The sequence below is a fragment of the Oncorhynchus keta genome, chromosome 14 (assembly GCF_023373465.1).
Source record: "Oncorhynchus keta strain PuntledgeMale-10-30-2019 chromosome 14, Oket_V2, whole genome shotgun sequence".
Taxonomy (NCBI): domain Eukaryota; kingdom Metazoa; phylum Chordata; class Actinopteri; order Salmoniformes; family Salmonidae; genus Oncorhynchus; species Oncorhynchus keta.
The window spans coordinates 50042096-50068900 of NC_068434.1; positions in this window are offsets into that span (position 1 = coordinate 50042096).

Consider the following 26805-nt stretch of genomic DNA (forward strand, 5'->3'; position numbering starts at 1 on the left):
ATATGACAGACTAGCTAGATCTACTGTCTCTATTTTAATATGACAGACCAGCTAAATCTACTGTCTCTATTGTATTATGACAGACCAGCTAGATCTACTGTCTCTATTATATTATGAGAGACCAGGTAGATATACAGACTCCATTATAAAAATGACAGACCAGCTAGATCTATTCTCGCTATTGTATTATGACAGACCAGCTAGATAAATTGTCTCTATTATAATATGACAGACTAGCTAGATCTACTGTCTCTATTATATTATGACAGACCAGCTAGATCTATTGTCTCTATTATAATATGACATTATGACAGACCAGCTAGATCTACTGGGTTTCTATTGTATTATGACAGACCAGCTAGATCTACTATCTCTATTATATTATGACATTTAGACCAGCTAGATCTAGTGTCTCTATTATATTATGACAGACCAACTAAATCTACTGTCTCTATTATATTTTGACAGACCAGGTAGATCTACTGTCTCTATTATATTATGACAGACCAGCTAGATCTACTGTCTCTATGTCTCTATTATGCTATGACAGACCAGCTAAATCTACTGTCTCTATTGTATTATGACAGACCAGCTAGATCTACTGTCTCTATTATATTATGACAGACCAGCTAGATCTACTGTCTCTATTATATTATGACAGACCAGCTAGATCTACTGTCTATCTGTATTATGACAGACCAGGTAGATATACTGTCTCTATTATATTATGACAGACCAGCTAGATCTACTGTCCCTATTATATTATGACAGACCAGCTAGATCTAATGTCTATTATATTATGACAGACCAGCTAGATATACTGTCTATTTTATTATGACAGACCAGCTAGATCTACTGTCTCTATTGTATTATGACAGACCAGCTAGATCTACTGTCTCTATTATATTATAACAGACCAGCTAGATCTACTGTGTCTATTATATTATGACAGACCAGCTAGATCTACTGTCTCTTCTGTATTATGACAGACCAGGTCGATATACTGTCTCTATTATAGTATGACAGACCAGGTAGATATACTGTCTCTATTATATTATGACAGACCAGCTAGATCTACTGTGTCTATTATATTATGACAGACCAGCTAGATTTACTGTCTATTATATTATGACAGACCAGCTAGATCTACTGTCTACTTCATTATGACAGACCAGCTAGATCTACTGTCTCTATTATATTATGAGAGACCAGGTAGATATACCGACTCCATTATAAAATGACAGACCAGCTAGATCTATTCTCGCTATTGTAAATGACAGACCAGCTAGATCAATTGTCTCTATTATAATATGACAGACCAGCTAGATCTACTGTCTCTATTATAATATGACATTATGACAGACCAGCTAGATCTACTGTCTCTATTGTATTATGACAGCATAGCTAGATCTACTATCTCTATTATATTATGACAGACCAGCTAGATCTAGTGTCTCTATTATATTATGACAGACCAACTAAATCTACTGTCTCTATTATATTATGACAGACCAGCCAGATCTACTGTGTCTATTATATTATGACAGACCAGCTAGATCTACTGTCTATTTTATTATGACAGACCAGCTAGATCTACTGTCTCTATTGTATTATGACAGACCAGCTAGATCTACTGTCTCTATTATATTATGAGAGACCAGGTAGATATACCGACTCCATTATAAAATGACAGACCAGCTAGATCTACTTCTCGCTATTGTATTATGACAGACCAGCTAGATCAATTGTCTCTATTATAATATGACAGACCAGCTAGATGTACTGTCTCTATTATAATATGACAGACCGGCTGGATCTACTGTCTCTATTATATTATGACAGACCAGCTAGATCTATTGTCTCAATTATAATATGACATTATGACAGACCAGCTTGATCTACTGTCCCTATTATACTATGACAGACCAGCTAGATCTACTGTCTCTATTATATTATGACAGACCAGCTAGATCTACTGTCTATTATATTATGACAGACCAGCTAGATCTACTGTCTATTTTATTATGACAGACCAGCTAGGTCTACTGTCTCTATTGTATTATGACAGACCAGCTAGATCTACTGTCTCTATTATAATATGACATTATGACAGACCAGCTAGATCTACTGTGTCTATTATATTATGAGAGACCAGGTAGATATACCGACTCCATTATAAAATGACAGACCAGCTAGATCTATTCTCGCTATTGTATTATGACAGACCAGCTAGATCAATTGTCTCTATTATAATATGACAGACCAGCTAGATCTACTGTCTCTATTATAATATGACATTATGACAGACCAGCTAGATCTACTGTCTCTATTGTATTATGACAGCATAGCTAGATCTACTATCTCTATTATTTTATGACAGACCAGCTAGATCTAGTGTCTCTATTATATTATGTCAGACCAACTAAATCTACTGTCTCTATTATATTTTGACAGACCAGGTAGATCTACTGTCTCTATTATATTATGACAGACCAGCTAGATCTATTGTCTCTATTATAATATGACAGACCGGCTAGATCTACTGTCTCTATTATATTATGACAGACCAGCTAGATCTATTGTCTCAATTATAATATGACATTATGACAGACCAGCTAGATCTACTGTCTCTATTGTATTATGACAGACCAGCTAGATCTACTATCTCTATTATATTATGACAGACCAGCTAGATCTAGTGTCTCTATTATATTATGACAGACCAACTAAATCTACTGTCTCTATTATATTTTGACAGACCAGGTAGATCTACTGTCTCTATTATATTATGACAGACCAGCTAGATCTACTGTCTCTATTATATTTTGACAGACCAGGTCGATCTACTGTCCCTATTATGCTATGACAGACCAGATAGATCTACTGTCTCTATTATATTATGACAGACCAGATAGAGCTACTGTCTCTATTATATTATGACAGACCAGCTAGATCTACTGTCTCTATTATAAAATTACAGACCAGGTAGATATACTGTCTCTATTATATTATGACAGACCAGCTAAATCTACTGTTTCTATGTCTCTATTATGGTATGACAGAGCAGCTAAATCTACTGTCTCTATTGTATTATGACAGACCAGCTAGATCTACTGTCTCTTTTGTATTATGACAGACCAGCTAGATCTACTGTCTCTATTATATTATAACAGACCAGCTAGATCTACTGTGTCTATTATATTATGACAGACCAGCTCGATCTACTGTCTCTTCTGTATTATGACAGACCAGCTCGATATACTGTCTCTATTATATTATGACAGACCAGGTCGATATACTGTCTCTATTATATTATGACAGACCAGCTAAATCTACTGTTTCTATGTCTCTATTATGGTATGACAGAGCAGCTAAATCTACTGTCTCTATTGTATTATGACAGACCAGCTAGATCTACTGTCTCTATTGTATTATGACAGACCAGCTAGATCTACTGTCTCTATTATATTATAACAGACCAGCTAGATCTACTGTGTCTATTATATTATGACAGACCAGCTAGATCTACTGTCTCTTCTGTATTATGACAGACCAGGTCGATATACTGTCTCTATTATATTATGACAGACCAGGTAGATATACTGTCTCTATTATATTATGACAGACCAGGTCGATATACTGTCTCTATTATATTATGACAGACCAGCTAGATCTACTGTCTATTATATTATGACAGACCAGCTAGATCTACTGTCTATTATATTATGACAGACCAGGTAGATATACTGTCTATTTTATTATGACAGACCAGCTAGATCTACTGTCTCTATTGTATTATGACAGACCAGCTAGATCTACTGTCTCTATTATATTATGAGAGACCAGGTAGATATACCGACTCCATTATAAATGACAGACCAGCTAGATCTATTCTCGCTATTGTATTATGACAGACCAGCTAGATCAATTGTCTCTATTATAATATGACAGACCAGCTAGATCTACTGTCTCTATTATAATATGACAGACCAGCTAGATCTACTGTCTCTATTATATTATGACAGACCAGCTAGATCTATTGTCTCTATTATAATATGACATTATGACAGACCAGCTAGATCTACTGTCTCTATTGTATTATGACAGACCAGCTAGATCTACTGTATCTATTATATTATGAGAGACCAGGTAGATATACCGACTCCATTATAAAATGACAGACCAGCTAGATCTATTCTCGCTATTGTATTATGACAGACCAGCTAGATCAATTGTCTCTATTATAATATGACAGACCAGCTAGATCTACTGTCTCTATTATAATATGACATTATGACAGACCAGCTAGATCTACTGTCTCTATTATATTATGACAGACCAGCTAGATCTATTGTCTCTATTATAATATGACATTATGACAGACCAGCTAGATCTACTGTCTCTATTGTATTATGACAGCATAGCTAGATCTACTATCTCTATTATATTATGACAGACCAGCTAGATCTAGTGTCTCTATTATATTATGACAGACCAACTAAATCTACTGTCTCTATTATATTTTGACAGACCAGGTAGATCTACTGTCTCTATTATATTATGACAGACCAGCTAGATCTACTGTCTCTATTATAAAATGACAGACCAGACCAAATCTACTGTCTCTATGTCTCTATTATGGTATGACAGAGCAGCTAAATCTACTGTCTCTATTATTATATGACAATGACAGACCAGCTAGACTATTATATTATGACAGACCAGGTAGATATACCGTCTCATTATAAAATGACAGACCAGCTGTGATCTATTCTCTATTGTATTATGACAGACCAGCTAGATCAATTGTCTCTATTATAATATGACAGACCAGCTAGATCTACTGTCTCTATTATATTATGACAGAACAGCTAGATCTAGTGTCTCTATTATATTATGACAGACCAACTAAATCTACTGTCTCTATTATATTTTGACAGACCAGGTAGATCTACTGTCTCTATTATATTATGACAGACCAGCTAGATATACTGTCTATTTTATTATGACAGACCAGCTAGATCAATTGTCTCTATTATAATATGACAGACCAGCTAGATCTATTGTCTCTATTATAATATGACAGACCGGCTAGATCTACTGTCTCTATTATATTATGACAGACCAGCTAGATCTATTGTCTCAATTATAATATGACATTATGACAGACCAGCTAGATCTACTGTCTCTATTGTATTATGACAGACCAGCTAGATCTACTATCTCTATTATATTATGACAGACCAGCTAGATCTAGTGTCTCTATTATATTATGACAGACCAACTAAATCTACTGTCTCTATTATATTTTGACAGACCTGGTAGATCTACTGTCTCTATTATATTATGACAGACCAGCTAGATCTACTGTCTCTATTATATTTTGACAGACCAGGTAGATCTACTGTCCCTATTATGCTATGACAGACCAGATAGATCTACTGTCTCTATTATATTATGACAGACCAGATAGATCTACTGTCTCTATTATATTATGACAGACCAGCTAGATCTACTGTCTCTATTATAAATGACAGACCAGGTAGATATACTGTCTCTTTTATATTATGACAGACCAGCTAAATCTACTGTTTCTATGTCTCTATTATGGTATGACAGAGCAGCTAAATCTACTGTCTCTATTGTATTATGACAGACCAGCTAGATCTACTGTCTCTATTGTATTATGACAGACCAGCTAGATCTACTGTGTCTATTATATTATGACAGACCAGCTAGATCTACTGTCTCTTCTGTATTATGACAGACCAGGTCGATATACTGTCTCTATTATATTATGACAGACCAGGTAGATATACTGTCTCTATTATATTATGACAGACCAGGTCGATATACTGTCTCTATTATATTATGACAGACCAGGTAGATATACTGTCTCTATTATATTATGACAGACCAGGTAGATCTACTGTGTCTATTATATTATGACAGACCAGCTAGATCTACTGTCTATTATATTATGACAGACCAGCTAGATATACTGTCTATTTTATTATGACAGACCAGCTAGATCTACTGTCTCTATTGTATTATGACAGACCAGCTAGATCTACTGTCTCTATTATATTACGAGAGACTAGGTAGATATACCGACTCCATTATAAAATGACAGACCAGCTAGATCTATTCTCGCTATTGTATTATGACAGACCAGCTAGATCAATTGTCTCTATTATAATATGACAGACCAGCTAGATCTACTGTCTCTATTATAATATGACAGACCAGCTAGATCTACTGTCTCTATTATATTATGACAGACCAGCTAGATCTATTGTCTCTATTATAATATGACATTATGACAGACCAGCTAGATCTACTGTCTCTATTGTATTATGACTGACCAGCTAGATCTACTGTATCTATTATATTATGAGAGACCAGGTAGATATACCGACTCCATTATAAAATGACAGACCAGCTAGATCTATTCTCGCTATTGTATTATGACAGACCAGCTAGATCAATTGTCTCTATTATAATATGACAGACCAGCTAGATCTACTGTCTCTATTATAATATGACATTATGAAAGACCAGCTAGATCTACTGTCTCTATTATATTATGACGGACCAGCTAGATCTACTGTCTCTATTGTATTATGACAGACCAGCTAGATCTACTGTCTCTATTATATTATAACAGACCAGCTAGATCTAGTGTCTCTATTATATTATGACAGACCAGCTAGATCTACTGTCTCTATTATATTATGACAGACCAACTAAATCTACTGTCTCTATTATATTTTGAGAGACCAGGTAGATCTACTGTCTCTATTATATTATGACAGACCAGCTAGATCTACTGTCTCTATTATAAAATGACAGACCAGGTAGATATACTGTCTCTATTATATTATGACAGACCAGCTAAATCTACTGTCTCTATTGTATTATGACAGCATAGCTAGATCTACTATCTCTATTATATTATGACAGACCAGCTAGATCTACTGTCTCTATTATATTATAACAGACCAGCTAGATCTACTGTGTCTATTATATTATGACAGACCAGCTAGATCTACTGTCTCTTCTGTATTATGACAGACCAGGTCGATATACTGTCTCTATTATATTATGACAGACCAGGTAGATATACTGTCTCTATTATATTATGACAGACCAGCTAAATCTACTGTCTCTATGTCTCTATTATGGTATGACAGAGCAGCTAAATCTACTGTCTCTATTGTATTATGACAGACCAGCTAGATCTACTGTCTCTATTGTATTATGACAGACCAGCTAGATCTACTGTCTCTATTATATTATAACAGACCAGCTAGATCTACTGTGTCTATTATATTATGACAGACCAGCTAGATCTACTGTCTCTTCTGTATTATGACAGACCAGGTCGATATACTGTCTCTATTATATTATGACAGACCAGGTAGATATACTGTCTCTATTATATTATGACAGACCAACTAAATCTACTGTCTCTATTATATTTTGACAGACCAGGTAGATCTACTGTCTCTATTATATTATGACAGACCAGCTAGATCTACTGTCTCTATTATAAAATGACAGACCAGCTAAATCTACTGTCTCTATGTCTCTATTATGGTATGACAGAGCAGCTAAATCTACTGTCTCTATTATAATATGACATTATGACAGACCAGCTAGATCTACTGTGTCTATTATATTATGAGAGACCAGGTAGATATACCGACTCCATTATAAAATGACAGACCAGCTAGATCTATTCTCGCTATTGTATTATGACAGACCAGCTAGATCAATTGTCTCTATTATAATATGACAGACCAGCTAGATCTACTGTCTCTATTATAATATGACATTATGACAGACCAGCTAGATCTACTGTCTCTATTGTATTATGACAGCATAGCTAGATCTACTATCTCTATTATATTATGACAGACCAGCTAGATCTAGTGTCTCTATTATATTATGACAGACCAACTAAATCTACTGTCTCTATTATATTTTGACAGACCAGGTAGATCTACTGTCTCTATTATATTATGACAGACCAGCTAGATATACTGTCTATTTTATTATGACAGACCAGCTAGATCAATTGTCTCTATTATAATATGACAGACCAGCTAGATCTATTGTCTCTATTATAATATGACAGACCGTCTCTATTATATTATGACAGACCAGCTAGATCTATTGTCTCACTATAATATGACATTATGACAGACCAGCTAGATCTACTGTCTCTATTGTATTATGACAGACCAGCTAGATCTACTATCTCTATTATATTATGACAGACCAGCTAGATCTAGTGTCTCTATTATATTATGACAGACCAACTAAATCTACTGTCTCTATTATATTTTGACAGACCTGGTAGATCTACTGTCTCTATTATATTATGACAGACCAGCTAGATCTACTGTCTCTATTATATTTTGACAGACCAGGTAGATCTACTGTCCCTATTATGCTATGACAGACCAGATAGATCTACTGTCTCTATTATATTATGACAGACCAGATAGATCTACTGTCTCTATTATATTATGACAGACCAGCTAGATCTACTGTCTCTATTATAAAATGACAGACCAGGTAGATATACTGTCTCTATTATATTATGACAGACCAGCTAAATCTACTGTTTCTATGTCTCTATTATGGTATGACAGAGCAGCTAAATCTACTGTCTCTATTGTATTATGACAGACCAGCTAGATCTACTGTCTCTATTGTATTATGACAGACCAGCTAGATCTAATGTGTCTATTATATTATGACAGACCAGCTAGATCTACTGTCTCTTCTGTATTATGACAGACCAGGTCGATATACTGTCTCTATTATATTATGACAGACCAGGTAGATATACTGTCTCTATTATATTATGACAGACCAGATCGATATACTGTCTCTATTATATTATGACAGACCAGCTAGATCTACTGTGTCTATTATATTATGACAGACCAGCTAGATCTACTGTCTATTATATTATGACAGACCAGCTAGATATACTGTCTATTTTATTATGACAGACCAGCTAGATCTACTGTCTCTATTGTATTATGACAGACCAGCTAGATCTACTGTCTCTATTATATTATGAGAGACCAGGTAGATATACCGACTCCATTATAAAATGACAGACCAGCTAGATCTATTCTCGCTATTGTATTATGACAGACCAGCTAGATCAATTGTCTCTATTATAATATGACAGACCAGCTAGATCTACTGTCTCTATTATAATATGACAGACCAGCTAGATCTACTGTCTCTATTATATTATGACAGACCAGCTAGATCTATTGTCTCTATTATAATATGACATTATGACAGACCAGCTAGATCTACTGTCTCTATTGTATTATGACAGACCAGCTAGATCTACTGTGTCTATTATATTATGAGAGACCAGCTAAATCTACTGTCTATTATATTATGACAGACCAGCTAGATCTATTCTCGCTATTGTATTATGACAGACCAGCTAGATCAATTGTCTCTATTATAATATGACAGACCAGCTAGATCTACTGTCTCTATTATAATATGACATTATGACAGACCAGCTAGATCTACTATCTCTATTATATTATGACAGACCAGCTAGATCTACTGTCTCTATTGTATTATGACAGACCAGCTAGATCTACTGTCTCTATTATATTATAACAGACCAGCTAGATCTAGTGTCTCTATTATATTATGACAGACCAGCTAGATCTACTGTCTCTATTATATTATGACAGACCAACTAAATCTACTGTCTCTATTATATTTTTGACAGACCAGGTAGATCTACTGTCTCTATTATATTATGACAGACCAGCTAGATCTACTGTCTCTATTATAAAATGACAGACCAGGTAGATATACTGTCTCTATTATATTATGACATACCAGCTAAATCTACTGTCTCTATTGTATTATGACAGCATAGCTAGATCTACTATCTCTATTATATTATGACAGACCAGCTAGATCTAGTGTCTCTATTATATTATGACAGACCAACTAAATCTACTGTCTCTATTATATTTTGACAGACCAGGTAGATCTACTGTCTCTATTATATTATGACAGACCAGCTAGATCTACTGTCTCTATTATAAAAATGACAGACCAGGTAGATATACTGTCTCTATTATATTATGACAGACCAGCTAAATCTACTGTCTCTATGTCTCTATTATGGTATGACAGAGCAGCTAAATCTACTGTCTCTATTGTATTATGACAGACCAGCTAGATCTACTGTCTCTATTGTATTATGACAGACCAGCTAGATCTACTGTCTCTATTATATTATAACAGACCAGCTAGATCTACTGTGTCTATTATATTATGACAGACCAGCTAGATCTACTGTCTCTTCTGTATTATGACAGACCAGGTCGATATACTGTCTCTATTATATTATGACAGACCAGGTCGATATACTGTCTCTATTATATTATGACAGACCAGGTAGATCTACTGTGTCTCTATTATATTATAACAGACCAGCTAGATCTACTGTCTCTATTATATTATGACAGACCAGCTAGATCTACTGTCTCTATTATAAAATGACAGACCAGGTAGATATACTGTCTCTATTATATTATGACAGACCAGTTAAATCTACTGTCTCTATGTCTCTATTATATTATGACAGAGCAGCTAAATCTACTGTCTCTATTATATTATGACAGACCAGCTAGATCTACTGTCTCTATTGTATTATGACAGACCAGCTAGATCTACTGTCTCTATTATATTATAACAGACCAGCTAGATCTACAGTGTCTATTATATTATAACAGACCAGCTAGATCTACTGTCTCTATTATATTATGACAGACCAGCTAGATCTACTGTCTCTATTATATTATGACAGACCAGCTAGATCTACTGTCTCTATTATAAATGACAGACCAGCTAGATCTACTGTCTCTATTATATTATGACAGACCAGTTAAATCTACTGTCTCTATGTCTCTATTATGGTATGACAGAGCAGCTAAATCTACTGTCTCTATTGTATTATGACAGACCAGCTAGATCTACTGTCTCTATTGTATTATGACAGACCAGCTAGATCTACTGTCTCTATTATAAAATGACAGACCAGGTAGATATACTGTCTCTATTATATTATGACAGACCAGTTAAATCTACTGTGTCTATTATATTATGACAGACCAGATAGATCTACTGTCTCTATTATATTACGACAGACCAGCTAGATCTACTGTCTCTATTATAAAATGACAGACCAGGTAGATATACTGTCTCTATTATATTATGACAGACCAGTTAAATCTACTGTCTCTATGTCTCTATTATGGTATGACAGAGCAGCTAAATCTACTGTCTCTATTGTATTATGACAGACCAGCTAGATCTACTGTCTCTATTGTATTATGACAGACCAGCTAGATCTACTGTCTCTATTATATTATAACAGACCAGCTAGATCTACAGTGTCTATTATATTATAACAGACCAGCTAGATCTACTGTCTCTATTATATTATGACAGACCAGCTAGATCTACTGTCTCTATTATATTATGACAGACCAGCTAGATCTACTGTCTCTATTATAATATGACAGACCAGCTAGATCTACTGTCTCTATTATATTATGACAGACCAGCTAAATCTACTGTCTCTATGTCTCTATTATGGTATGACAGACCAGCTAAATCTACTGTCTCTATTGTATTATGACAGACCAGCTAGATCTACTGTCTCTATTGTATTATGACAGACCAGCTAGATCTACTGTCTCTATTATAAAATGACAGACCAGGTAGATATACTGTCTCTATTATATTATGACAGACCAACTACATCTACTGTCTCTATTATATTATGACAGACCAGCTAGATCTGCTGTCCCTATTATACTATGACAGACCAGCTAGATCTACTGTCTCTATTATATTATGACAGACCAGCTAGATCTACTGTCTCTATTATATTATGACAGACCAGCTAGATCTACTGTGTCTATTATATTATAACAGACCAGCTAGATCTACTGTCTCTATTATATTATGACAGACCAGCTAGATCTACTGTCTCTATTATAAAATGACAGACCAGGTAGATATACTGTCTCTATTATATTATGACAGACCAGCTAAATCTACTGTCTCTATGTCTTATTATTATGACAGAGCAGCTAAATCTACTGTCTCTATTGTATTATGACAGACCAGCTAGATCTACTGTCTCTATTATATTATGACAGACCAGCTAGATCTAGTGTCTCTATTATATTATGACAGACCAACTAAATCTACTGACTCTATTATATTATGACAGACCAGGTAGATCTACTGTCTCTATTATATTATGACAGACCAGCTAGATCTACTGTCTCTATTATATTATGACAGACCAGGTAGATCTACTGTCTCTATTATATTATAACAGACCAGCTTGATCTACTGTCTCTATTATATTATGACAGACCAGCTAGATCTACTGTCTCTTCTGTATTATGACAGACCAGGTAGATATACTGTCTCTATTATATTATGACAGACCAGCTAGATATACTGTCTCTATTATATTATGACAGACCAGGTCAATATACTGTCTCTATTATATTATGACAGACCAGCTAAATCTACTGTCTCTATTATATTATGACAGACCAGCTAGATCTACTGTCTATTATATTATGACAGACCAGCTAGATATACTGTCTATTTTATTATGACAGACCAGCTAGATCTACTGTCTCTATTATATTATGTCAGACCAGCTAGATCTACTGTCTCTATTATATTATGAGAGACCAGGTAGATATACCGACTCCATTGTAAAATGACAGACCAGCTAGATCTATACTGTCTCTATTGTATTATGACAGACCAGCTAGATCAATTGTCTCTATTATATTATGACAGACCAGCTAGATCTATTGTCTCTATTATAATATGACAGACCAGGCTAGATCTACTGTCTCTATTATATTATGACAGACCAGCTAGATCTGCTGTCTCAATTATAATATTATTATGACAGACCAGCTAGATCTACTGTCTCTATTGTATTATGACAGACCAGCTAGATCTACTGTCTCTATTATAAAATGACAGACCAGGTAGATATACTGTCTCTATTATATTATGACAGACCAGTTAAATCTACTGTCTCTATTATATTATAACAGACCAGCTAGATCTACTGTCTCTATTATATTATGACAGACCAGCTAGATCTACTGTCTCTATTATATTATGACAGACCAGCTAGATATACTGTCTCTATTATATTATGACAGACCAGCTAGATCTACTGTCTCTATGTCTCTATTTATGACAGACCAGCTAAATCTACTGTCTCTATTGTATTATGACAGACCAGCTAGATCTACTGTCTCTATTGTATTATGACAGACCAGCTAGATCTACTGTCTCTATTATATTATGACAGACCAGCTAGATCTACAGTCTCTATTATATTATAACAGACCAGCTAGATCTACTGTCTCTATTATATTATGACAGACCAGCTAGATCTACTGTCTCTATTATATTATGACAGACCAGCTAGATCTACTGTCTCTATTATATAATGACAGACCAGCTAGATCTACTGTCTCTATTAAATTATGACAGACCAGCTAGATCTACTGTCTCTATTATAAAATTACAGACCAGGTAGATATACTGTCTCTATTATATTATGACAGACCAGCTAAATCTACTGTCTCTATGTCTCTATTATGGTATGACAGAGCAGCTAAATCTACTGTCTCTATTGTATTATGACAGACCAGCTAGATCTACTATCTCTATTATATTTTGACAGACCAGGTAGATCTACTGTCTCTATTATATTATGACAGACCAGCTAGATCTACTGTCTCTATTATATTATGACAGACCAGGTAGATCTACTGTCTCTATTATATTATAACAGACCAGCTAGATCTACTGTGTCTATTATATTATGACAGACCAGCTAGATCTACTGTCTCTTCTGTATTATGACAGACCAGGTCGATATACTGTCTCTATTATATTATGACAGACCAGGTCGATATACTGTCTCTATTATATTATGACAGACCAGCTCGATATACTGTCTCTATTATATTATGACAGACCAGCTAGATCTACTGTCTCTATTATATTATGACAGACCAGCTAGATCTACTGTCTATTATATTATGACAGACCAGCTAGATATACTGTCTATTTTATTATGACAGACCAGCTAGATCTACTGTCTCTATTATATTATGTCAGACCAGCTAGATCTACTGTCTCTATTATATTATGAGAGACCAGGTAGATATACCGACTCCATTGTAAAATGACAGACCAGCTAGATCTATTCTCGCTATTGTATTATGACAGACCAGCTAGATCAATTGTCTCTATTATAATATGACAGACCAGCTAGATCTATTGTCTCTATTATAATATGACAGACCGGCTAGATCTACTGTCTCTATTATATTATGACAGACCAGCTAGATCTATTGTCTCAATTATAATATGACATTATGACAGACCAGCTAGATCTACTGTCTCTATTGTATTATGACAGACCAGCTAGATCTACTATCTCTATTATATTATGACAGACCAGCTAGATCTAGTGTCTCTATTATATTATGACAGACCAACTAAATCTACTGTCTCTATTATATTTTGACAGACCAGGTAGATCTACTGTCTCTATTATATTATGACAGACCAGCTAGATCTACTGTCTCTATTATATTATGACAGACCAGCTAGATCTACTGTCTCTATTATATTATGACAGACCAGCTAGATCTACTGTCTCTATTATATTATGACAGACCAGCTAAATCTACTGTCTCTATGTCTCTATTATGGTATGACAGAGCAGCTAAATCTACTGTCTCTATTGTATTATGACAGACCAGCTAGATCTACTGTCTCTATTGTATTATGACAGACCAGCTAGATCTACTGTCTCTATTATATTATAACAGACCAGCTAGATCTACTGTGTCTATTATATTATGACAGACCAGCTAGATCTACTGTCTCTTCCAGGGTATTATGACAGACCAGGTCGATATACTGTCTCTATTATATTATGACAGACCAGGCCGATATACTGTCTCTATTATATTATGACAGACCAGCTAGATCTACTGTCTCTATTATATTATGACAGACCAGCTAGATCTAATGTCTCTATTATAAAATGACAGACCAGGTAGATATACTGTCTCTATTATATTATGACAGACCAGTTAAATCTGCTGTCTCTATGTCTCTATTATGGTATGACAGACCAGCTAAATCTACTGTCTCTATTATATTATGACAGACCAGCTAGATCTACTGTCTCTATTATTATTATGACAGACCAGCTAAATCTACTGTCTCTATTATATTATGACAGACCAGCTAGATCTACTGTCTCTATTATATTATGACAGACCAGCTAGATCTACTGTCTCTATTATATTATGACAGACCAGGTCGATATACTGTCTCTATTATATTATGACAGACCAGGTAGATCTACTGTCTCTATTATATTATGACAGACCAGCTAGATCTACTGTCTCTTTATATTATGACAGACCAGGTAGATCTACTGTCTCTATTATATTATGACAGACCAGCTAGATCTACTGTGTCTATTATATTATGACAGACCAGCTAGATCTACTGTCTCTTCTATATTATGACAGACCAGGTCGATATACTGTCTCTATTATATTATGACAGACCAGGTCGATATACTGTCTCTATTATATTATGACAGACCAGCTAGATCTACTGTCTCTATTATATTATGACAGACCAGCTATATCTACTGTCTCTATTATATTATGACAGACCAGCTATATCTACTGTCTCTATTATATTATAACAGACCAGCTAGATCTACTGTGTCTATTATATTATGACAGACCAGCTAGATCTACTGTCTCTATTATATTATGACAGACCAGCTAGATCTACTGTCTCTATTATATTATGAGTATGACAGACCAGCTAGATCTACTGTCTCTATTATATTATGACAGACCAGCTAGATCTATTCTCTATTATATTATGACAGACCAGCTAGATCTAGTGTCTCTATTATATTATGACAGACCAGCTAAATCTATTGTCTCTATTATATTTTGACAGACCAGGTAGATCTACTGTCTCTATTATATTATGACCGACCGGCTAGATCTACTGTGTCTATTATATTATGACAGACAAGCTAGATCTACTGTCTATTATATTATGACAGACCAGCTAGATCAATTGTCTCTATTATAATATGACAGACCAGCTAGATCTACTGTCTCTATTATAATATGACAGACCAGCTAGATCTACTGTCTCTATTATATTTTGACAGACCAGCTAAATCTACTGTCTCTATTGTATTATGACAGACCAGCTAGATCTAGTGTCTCTATTGTATTATGACAGACCAGCTAGATCTACTGTCTCTATTATATTATAACAGACCAGCTAGATCTACTGTGTCTATTATATTATGACAGACCAGCTAGATCTACTGTCTCTTCTGTATTATGACAGACCAGCTAGATCTACTGTCTCTATTATATTATGACAGACCAGCTAGATCTACTGTCTCTATTATATTATGACAGACCAGCTAGATCTACTGTCTCTATTATATTATGACAGACCAGCTAGATCTACTGTCTCTATTATAAAATGACAGACCAGGTAGATATACTGTCTCTATTATATTATGACAGACCAGCTAAATCTACTGTCTCTATGTCTCTATTATGGTATGACAGACCAGCTAAATCTACTGTCTCTATTGTATTATGACAGACCAGCTAGATCTACTGTCTCTATTATATTATGACAGACCAGCTAGATCTACTGTCTCTATTATATTATGACAGACCAGCTAGATCTACTGTCTCTATTATATTATGACAGACCAGCTAGATATACTGTCTCTATCTATATTATGACAGACCAGGTCGATATACTGTCTCTATTATATTATGACAGACCAGCTAGATATACTGTCTCTATTATATTATGACAGACCAGCTAGATCTACTGTGTCTATTATATTATGACAGACCAGCTAGATCTACTGTCTCTTTATATTATGACAGACCAGCTAGATCTACTGTCTCTATTGTATTATGACAGACCAGCTAGATCTACTGTCTATATTATATTATGACAGACCAGGTAGATATACTGTCTCTATTATAAAATGACAGACCAGCTAGATCTACTGTCTCTATTATATTATGACAGACCAGCTAGATCTACTGTCTCTATTATATTATGACAGACCAGCTAGATCTACTGTCTCTATTATATTATGACAGACCAGCTAGATCTACTGTCTCTATTATATTATGACAGACCAGCTAGATCTACTGTCTCTATTATATTATGACAGACCAGCTAGATCTACTGTCTCTATTATATTATGACAGACCAGCTAGATATACTGTCTCAGTGTCTCTATTATATTATGACAGACCAGCTAGATCTACTGTCTCTATTATATTATGACAGACCAGCTAAATCTACTGTCTCTATTGTATTATGACAGACCAGCTAGATCTACTGTCTCTATTATATTATGACAGACCAGCTAGATCTACTGTCTCTATTATAAAATGACAGACCAGGTAGATATACTGTCTCTATTATATTATGACAGACCAGCTAAATCTACTGTCTCTATTGTATTATGACAGACCAGCTAGATCTACTATCTCTATTATATTATGACAGACCAGCTAGATCTAGTGTCTCTATTATATTATGACAGACCAACTAAATCTACTGTCTCTATTATATTTTCACAGACCAGGTAGATCTACTGTCTCTATTATATTATGACAGACCAGCTAGATCTACTGTCTCTATTATAAATTATGACAGACCAGGTAGATAATATAATAATAATATATACTGTCTCTATTATATTATGACAGACCAGCTAAATCTACTGTCTCTATGTCTCTATTATGGTATGACAGAGCAGGTAGATCTACTGTCTCTATTATATTATGACAGACCAGCTAGATCTACTGTCTCTATTATATTATGACAGACCAGCTAGATCTACTGTCTCTATTATATTATGACAGACCAGCTAGATCTACTGTGTCTATTATATTATGACAGACCAGCTAGATCTACTGTCTCTATCTGTATTATGACAGACCAGGTAGATATACTGTCTCTATTATATTATGACAGACCAGTAGATATACTGTCTCTATTATATTATGACAGACCAGGTAGATCTACTGTCTCTATTATATTATAACAGACCAGCTAGATCTACTGTCTCTATTATATTATGACAGACCAGCTAGATCTACTGTCTCTATTATATTATGACAGACCAGGTAGATATACTGTCTCTATTATATTATGACAGACCATTTAAATCTACTGTCTCTATTATATTATATGACAGAGCAGCTAAATCTACTGTCTCTATTGTATTATGACAGACCAGCTAGATCTACTGTCTCTATTGTATTATGACAGACCAGCTAGATCTACTGTCTCTATTATATTATAACAGACCAGCTAGATCTACAGTGTCTATTATATTATGACAGACCAGCTAGATCTACTGTCTCTATTATATTATGACAGACCAGCTAGATCTACTGTCTCTATTATATTTTGACAGACCAGCTAGATCTACTGTCTCTATTATAAAATGACAGACCAGCTAGATCTACTGTCTCTATTATATTATAACAGACCAGCTAAATCTACTGTCTCTATGTCTCTATTATTATGACAGAGCAGCTAGATCTACTGTCTCTATTATATTATGACAGACCAGCTAGATCTACTGTCTCTATTATATTATGACAGACCAGCTAGATCTACTGTCTCTATTATAAAATGACAGACCAGGTAGATATACTGTCTCTATTATATTATGACAGACCAGTTAAATCTACTGTCTCTATGTCTCTATTATGGTATGACAGAGCAGCTAAATCTACTGTCTCTATTGTATTATGACAGACCAGCAAGATCTACTGTCTCTATTGTATTATGACAGACCAGCTAGATCTAATGTCTCTATTATATTATAACAGACCAGCTAGATCTACTGTGTCTATTATATTATAACAGACCAGCTAGATCTACTGTCTCTATTATATTATGACAGACCAGCTAGATCTACTGTCTCTATTATAAAATGACAGACCAGGTAGATATACTGTCTCTATTATATTATGACAGACCAGCTAAATCTACTGTCTCTATGTCTCTATTATGGTATGACAGAGCAGCTAAATCTACTGTCTCTATTGTATTATGACACACCAGCTAGATCTACTATCTCTATTATATTATGACAGACCAGCTAGATCTAGTGTCTCTATTATATTATGACAGACCAACTAAATCTACTGACTCTATTATATTTTGACAGACCAGGTAGATCTACTGTCTCTATTATATTATGACAGACCAGCTAGATCTACTGTCTCTATTATATTATGACAGACCAGGTAGATCTACTGTCTCTATTATATTATAACAGACCAGCTAGATCTACTGTGTCTATTATATTATGACAGACCAGCTAGATCTACTGTCTCTTCTGTATTATGACAGACCAGGTCGATATACTGTCTCTATTATATTATGACAGACCAGGTCGATATACTGTCTCTATTATATTATGACAGACCAGGTCGATATACTGTCTCTATTATATTATGACAGACCAGCTAGATCTACTGTGTCTATTATATTATGACAGACCAGCTAGATCTACTGTCTATTATATTATGACAGACCAGCTAGATATACTGTCTATTTTATTATGACAGACCAGCTAGATCTACTGTCTCTATTGTATTATGTCAGACCAGCTAGATCTACTGTCTCTATTATATTATGAGAGACCAGGTAGATATACCGACTCCATTGTAAAATGACAGACCAGCTAGATCTATTCTCGCTATTGTATTATGACAGACCAGCTAGATCAATTGTCTCTATTATAATATGACAGACCAGCTAGATCTATTGTCTCTATTATAATATGACAGACCGGCTAGATCTACTGTCTCTATTATATTATGACAGACCAGCTAGATCTATTGTCTCAATTATAATATGAAATTATGACAGACCAGCTAGATCTACTGTCTCTATTGTATTATGACAGACCAGCTAGATCTACTATCTCTATTATATTATGACAGACCAACTAGATCTAGTGTCTCTATTATATTATGACAGACCAACTAAATCTACTGTCTCTATTATATTTTGACAGACCAGGTAGATCTACTGTCTCTATTATATTATGACAGACCAGCTAGATCTACTGTCTCTATTATAAAATGAAAGACCAGGTAGATCTACTGTCCCTATTATACTATGACAGACCAGCTAGATCTACTGTCTCTATTATATTATGACAGACCAGCTAAATCTACTGTCTCTATGTCTCTATTATGGTATGACAGAGCAGCTAAATCTACTGTCTCTATTGTATTATGCCAGACCAGCTAGATCTACTGTCTCTATTGTATTATGACAGACCAGCTAGATCTACTGTCTCTATTATATTATAACAGACCAGCTAGATCTACTGTGTCTATTATATTATGACAGACCAGCTAGATCTACTGTCTCTTCTGTATTATGACAGACCAGGTCGATATACTGTCTCTATTATAATATGACAGACCAGGCCGATATACTGTCTCTATTATATTATGACAGACCAGCTAGATCTACTGTCTCTATTATATTATGACAGACCAGCTAGATCTACTGTCTCTATTATAAAATGACAGACCAGGTAGATATACTGTCTCTATTATATTATGACAGACCAGTTAAATCTGCTGTCTCTATGTCTCTATTATGGTATGACAGAGCAGCTAAATCTACTGTCTCTATTGTATTATGACAGACCAGCTAGATCTACTGTCTCTATTATATTATAACAGACCAGCTAGATCTACTGTGTCTATTATATTATGACAGACCAGCTAGATCTACTGTCTCTTCTGTATTATGACAGACCAGGTCGATATACTGTCTCTATTATATTATGACAGACCAGGTCGATATACTGTCTCTATTATATTATGACAGACCAGCTAGATCTACTGTGTCTATTATATTATGACAGACCAGCTAGATCTACTGTCTCTTCTGTATTATGACAGACCAGGTCGATCTACTGTCTCTATTATATTATGACAGACCAGCTAGATCTACTGTGTCTATTATATTATGACAGACCAGCTAGATCTACTGTCTCTTCTGTATTATGACAGACCAGGTCGATATACTGTCTCTATTATATTATGACAGACCAGGTCGATATACTGTCTCTATTATATTATGACAGACCAGCTAGATCTACTGTGTCTATTATATTATGACAGACCAGCTAGATCTACTGTCTCTTCTGTATTATGACAGACCAGGTCGATCTACTGTCTCTATTATATTATGACAGACCAGCTAGATCTACTGTCTCTATTATAAAATGACAGACCAGGTAGATATACTGTCTCTATTATATTATGACAGACCAGCTAAATCTACTGTCTCTATGTCTCTATTATGGTATGACAGAGCAGCTAAATCTACTGTCTCTATTGTATTATGACAGACCAGCTAGATCTACTATCTCTATTATATTATGACAGACCAGCTAGATCTAGTGTCTCTATTATATTATGACAGACCAACTAAATCTACTGTCTCTATTATATTTTGACAGACCAGGTAGATCTACTGTCTCTATTATATTATGACAGACCAGCTAGATCTACTGTCTCTATTATATTTTGACAGACCAGGTAGATCTACTGTCCCTATTATACTATGACAGACCAGCTAGATCTACTGTCTCTATTATATTATGACAGAACAGCTAGATCTACTGTCTCTATTATAAAAAATGACAGACCAGGTAGATATACTGTCTCTATTATATTATGACAGACCAGCTAAATCTACTGTCTCTATGTCTCTATTATGGTATGACAGAGCAGCTAAATCTACTGTCTCTATTGTATTATGCCAGACCAGCTAGATCTACTTTCTCTATTGTATTATGACAGACCAGCTAGATCTACTGTCTCTATTATATTATAACAGACCAGCTAGATCTACTGTGTCTATTATATTATGACAGACCTGCTAGATCTACTGTCTCTTCTGTATTATGACAGACCAGGTCGATATACTGTCTCTATTATATTATGACAGACCAGGCCGATATACTGTCTCTATTATATTATGACAGACCAGCTAGATCTACTGTCTTTATTATATTATGACAGACCAGCTAGATCTACTGTCTCTATTATAAAATGACAGACCAGGTAGATATACTGTCTCTATTATATTATGACAGACCAGTTAAATCTACTGTCTCTATGTCTCTATTATGGTATGACAGAGCAGCTAAATCTACTGTCTCTATTGTATTATGACAGACCAGCTAGATCTACTGTCTCTATTATATTATGACAGACCAGCTAGATCTACTGTCTCTATTATATTATAACAGACCAGCTAGATCTACTGTGTCTATTATATTATGACAGACCAGCTAGATATACTGTCTCTTCTGTATTATGACAGACCAGGTCGATATACTGTCTCTATTATATTATGACAGACCAGATAGATATACTGTCTCTATTATATTATGACAGACCAGCTAGATCTACTGTGTCTATTATATTATGACAGACCAGCTAGATATACTGTCTATTTTATTATGACAGACCAGCTAGATCTACTGTCTCTATTGTATTATGTCAGACCAGCTAGATCTACTGTCTCTATTATATTATGAGAGACCAGGTAGATATACCGACTCCATTATAAAATGACAGACCAGCTAGATCTATTCTCGCTATTGTATTATGACAGACCAGCTAGATCAATTGTCTCTATTATAATATGACAGACCAGCTTGATCTATTGTCTCTATTATAATATAACAGACCGGCTAGATCTACTGTCTCTATTATATTATGACAGACCAGCTAGATCCATTGTCTCAATTATAATATGACATTATGACAGACCAGCTAGATCTACTATCTCTATTATATTATGACAGACCAGCTAGATCTAGTGTCTCTATTATATTATGACAGACCAACTAAATCTACTGTCTCTATTATATTATGACAGACCAGCTAGATCTACTGTCTCTATTATATTTTGACAGACCAGGTAGATCTACTGTCCCTATTATACTATGACAGACCAGCTAGATCTACTGTCTCTATTATATTATGACAGACCAGCTAGATCTACTGTCTCTATTATATTATGACAGACCAGCTAGATCTACTGTCTCTATTATAAAATGACAGACCAGGTAGATATACTGTCTCTATTATATTATGACAGACCAGCTAAATCTACTGTCTCTATGTCTCTATTATGGTATGACAGAGCAGCTAAATCTACTGTCTCTATGTCTCTATTATATTATGACAGACCAGCTAGATCTACTGTCTCTATTATATTTTGACAGACCAGGTAGATCTACTGTCCCTATTATACTATGACAGACCAGCTAGATCTACTGTCTCTATTATATTATGACAGACCAGCTAGATCTACTGTGTCTATTATATTATGACAGACCAGCTAGATCTACTGTCTCTTCTGTATTGTGACAGACCAGGTCGATATACTGTCTCTATTGTATTATGACAGACCAGCTAGATCTACTGTCTCTATTATATTTTGACAGACCAGGTAGATCTACTGTCCCTATTATACTATGACAGACCAGCTAGATCTACTGTCTCTATTATATTATGACATACCAGCTAGATCTACTGTCTCTATTATAAAATGACAGACCAGGTAGATATACTGTCTCTATTATATTATGACAGACCAGCTAGATCTACTGTCTCTTCTGTATTATGACAGACCAGGTCGATATACTGTCTCTATTATATTATGACAGACCAGGTCGATATACTGTCTCTATTATATTATGACAGACCAGCTAGATCTACTGTCTCTATTATATTATAACAGACCAGCTAGATCTACTGTGTCTATTATATTATGACAGACCAGCTAGATCTACTGTCTCTTCTGTATTATGACAGACCAGGTCGATATACTTCTGGTCGTGGTCCTTCTGTAGCTCAGTGGTAGAGCATGGCGCTTGTAACGCCAGGGTAGTGGGTTTGATCCCGGGACCACCCATACGTAGAATGTATGCACACATGACTGTAAGTCGCTTTGGATAAAAGCGTCTGCTAAATGGCATATATTATTATTATATATTATATTATGACAGACCAGGTAGAACTACTGTCTCTATTGTATTATGACAGACCAGCTAGATCTACTGTGTCTATTATATTATGACAGACCAACTAGATCTACTGTCTCTTCTGTATTATGACAGACCAGGTCGATATACTGTCTCTATTATATTATGACAGACCAGGTCGATATACTGTCTCTATTATATTATGACAGACCAGGTAGATATACTGTCTCTATTATATTATGACAGACCAGCTAGATCTACTGTGTCTATTATATTATGACAGACCAGCTAGATCTACTGTCTATTATATTATGACAAACCAGCTAGATCTACTGTCTATTTTATTATGACAGACCAGCTAGATCTACTGTCTCTATTGTATTATGACAGACCAGCTAGATCTACTGTCTCTATTATATTATGAGAGAAAAGGTAGATATACCGACTCCATTATAAAATGACAGACCAGCTAGATCTATTCTCGCTATTGTATTATGACAGACCAGCTAGATCAATTGTCTCTATTATAATATGACAGACCAGCTAGATCTACTGTCTCTATTATATTATGACAGACCAGCTAGATCTATTGTCTCTATTATAATATGACATTATGACAGACCAGCTAGATCTACTGTCTCTATTGTATTATGACAGACCAGCTAGATCTACTGTCTCTATTATATTTTTACAGACCAGGTAGATCTACTGTCCCTATTATACTATGACAGACCAGCAAGATCTACTGTCTCTATTATATTATGACAGACCAGCTAGATCTACTGTCTCTATTATAAAATTACAGACAAGCTAAATCTACTGTCTCTATGTCTCTATTATGGTATGACAGAGCAGCTAAATCTACTGTCTCTATTGTATTATGACAGACCAGCTAGATCTACTGTCTCTATTGTATTATGATAGACCAGCTAGATCTACTGTCTCTATTATATTATAACAGACCAGCTAGATCTACTGTGTCTATTATATTATGACAGACCAGCTAGATCTACAGTCTCTTCTGTATTATGACTGACCAGGTCGATATACTGTCTCTATTATATTATGACAGACCAGGTAGATATACTGTCTCTATTATATTATGACAGACCAGCTAGATTTACTGTGTCTATTATATTATGACAGACCAGCTAGATCTACTGTCTATTATATTATGACAGACCAGCTAGATATACTGTCTCTATTGTATTATGACAGACCAGCTAGATCTACTGTCTCTATTATATTATGAGAGACCAGGTAGATATACCGACTCCATTATAAAATGACAGACCAGCTAGATCTATTCTCGCTATTGTATTATGACAGACCAGCTAGATCAATTGTCTCTATTATAATATGACAGACCAGCTAGATCTATTGTCTCTATTATAATATGACAGACCGGCTAGATCTACAGTCTCTATTACATTATGACAGACCAGCTAGATCTACTGTCTCTATTGTATTATGACAGACCAGCTAGATCTACTATCTCTATTATATTATGACAGACCAGCTAGATCTAGTGTCTCTATTATATTATGACAGACCAATTAAATCTACTGTCTCTATTATATTTTGACAGACCAGGTAGATCTACTGTCTCTATTATATTATGACAGACCAGCTAGATCTACTGTCTCTATTATATTGTGACAGACCAGGTAGATCTACTGTCCCTATTATACTATGACAGACCAGCTAGATCTACTGTCTCTATTATATTATGACAGACCAGCTAGATCTACTGTCTCTATTATATTATGACAGACCAGCTAGATCTACTGTCTCTATTATAAAATGACAGACCAGGTAGATATACTGTCTCTATTATATTATGACAGACCAGCTAAATCTACTGTCTCTATGTCTCTATTATGGTATGACAGAGCAGCTAAATCTACTGTCTCTATTGTATTATGACAGACCAGCTAGATCTACTGTCTCTATTGTATTATGACAGACCAGCTAGATCAATTGTCTCTATTATAATATGACAGACCAGCTAGATCTATTGTCTCTATTATAATATGACAGACCGGCTAGATCTACTGTCTCTATTATATTATGACAGACCAGCTAGATCTATTGTCTCAATTATAATATGACATTATGACAGACCAGCTAGATCTACTGTCTCTATTATATTATGACAGACCAGCTAGATCTAGTGTCTCTATTATAATATGACATTATGACAGACCAGCTAGATCTACTATCTCTATTATATTATGACAGACCAGCTAGATCTAGTGTCTCTATTATATTATGACAGACCAGCTAGATCTATTGTCTCAATTATAATATGACATTATGACAGACCAGCTGGATCTACTATCTCTATTATATTATGACAGACCAGCTAGATCTAGTGTCTCTATTATATTATGACAGACCAATTAAATCTACTGTCTCTATTATATTTTGACAGACCAGGTAGATCTACTGTCTCTATTATATTATGACAGACCAGCTAGATCTACTGTCTCTATTATATTGTGACAGACCAGGTAGATCTACTGTCCCTATTA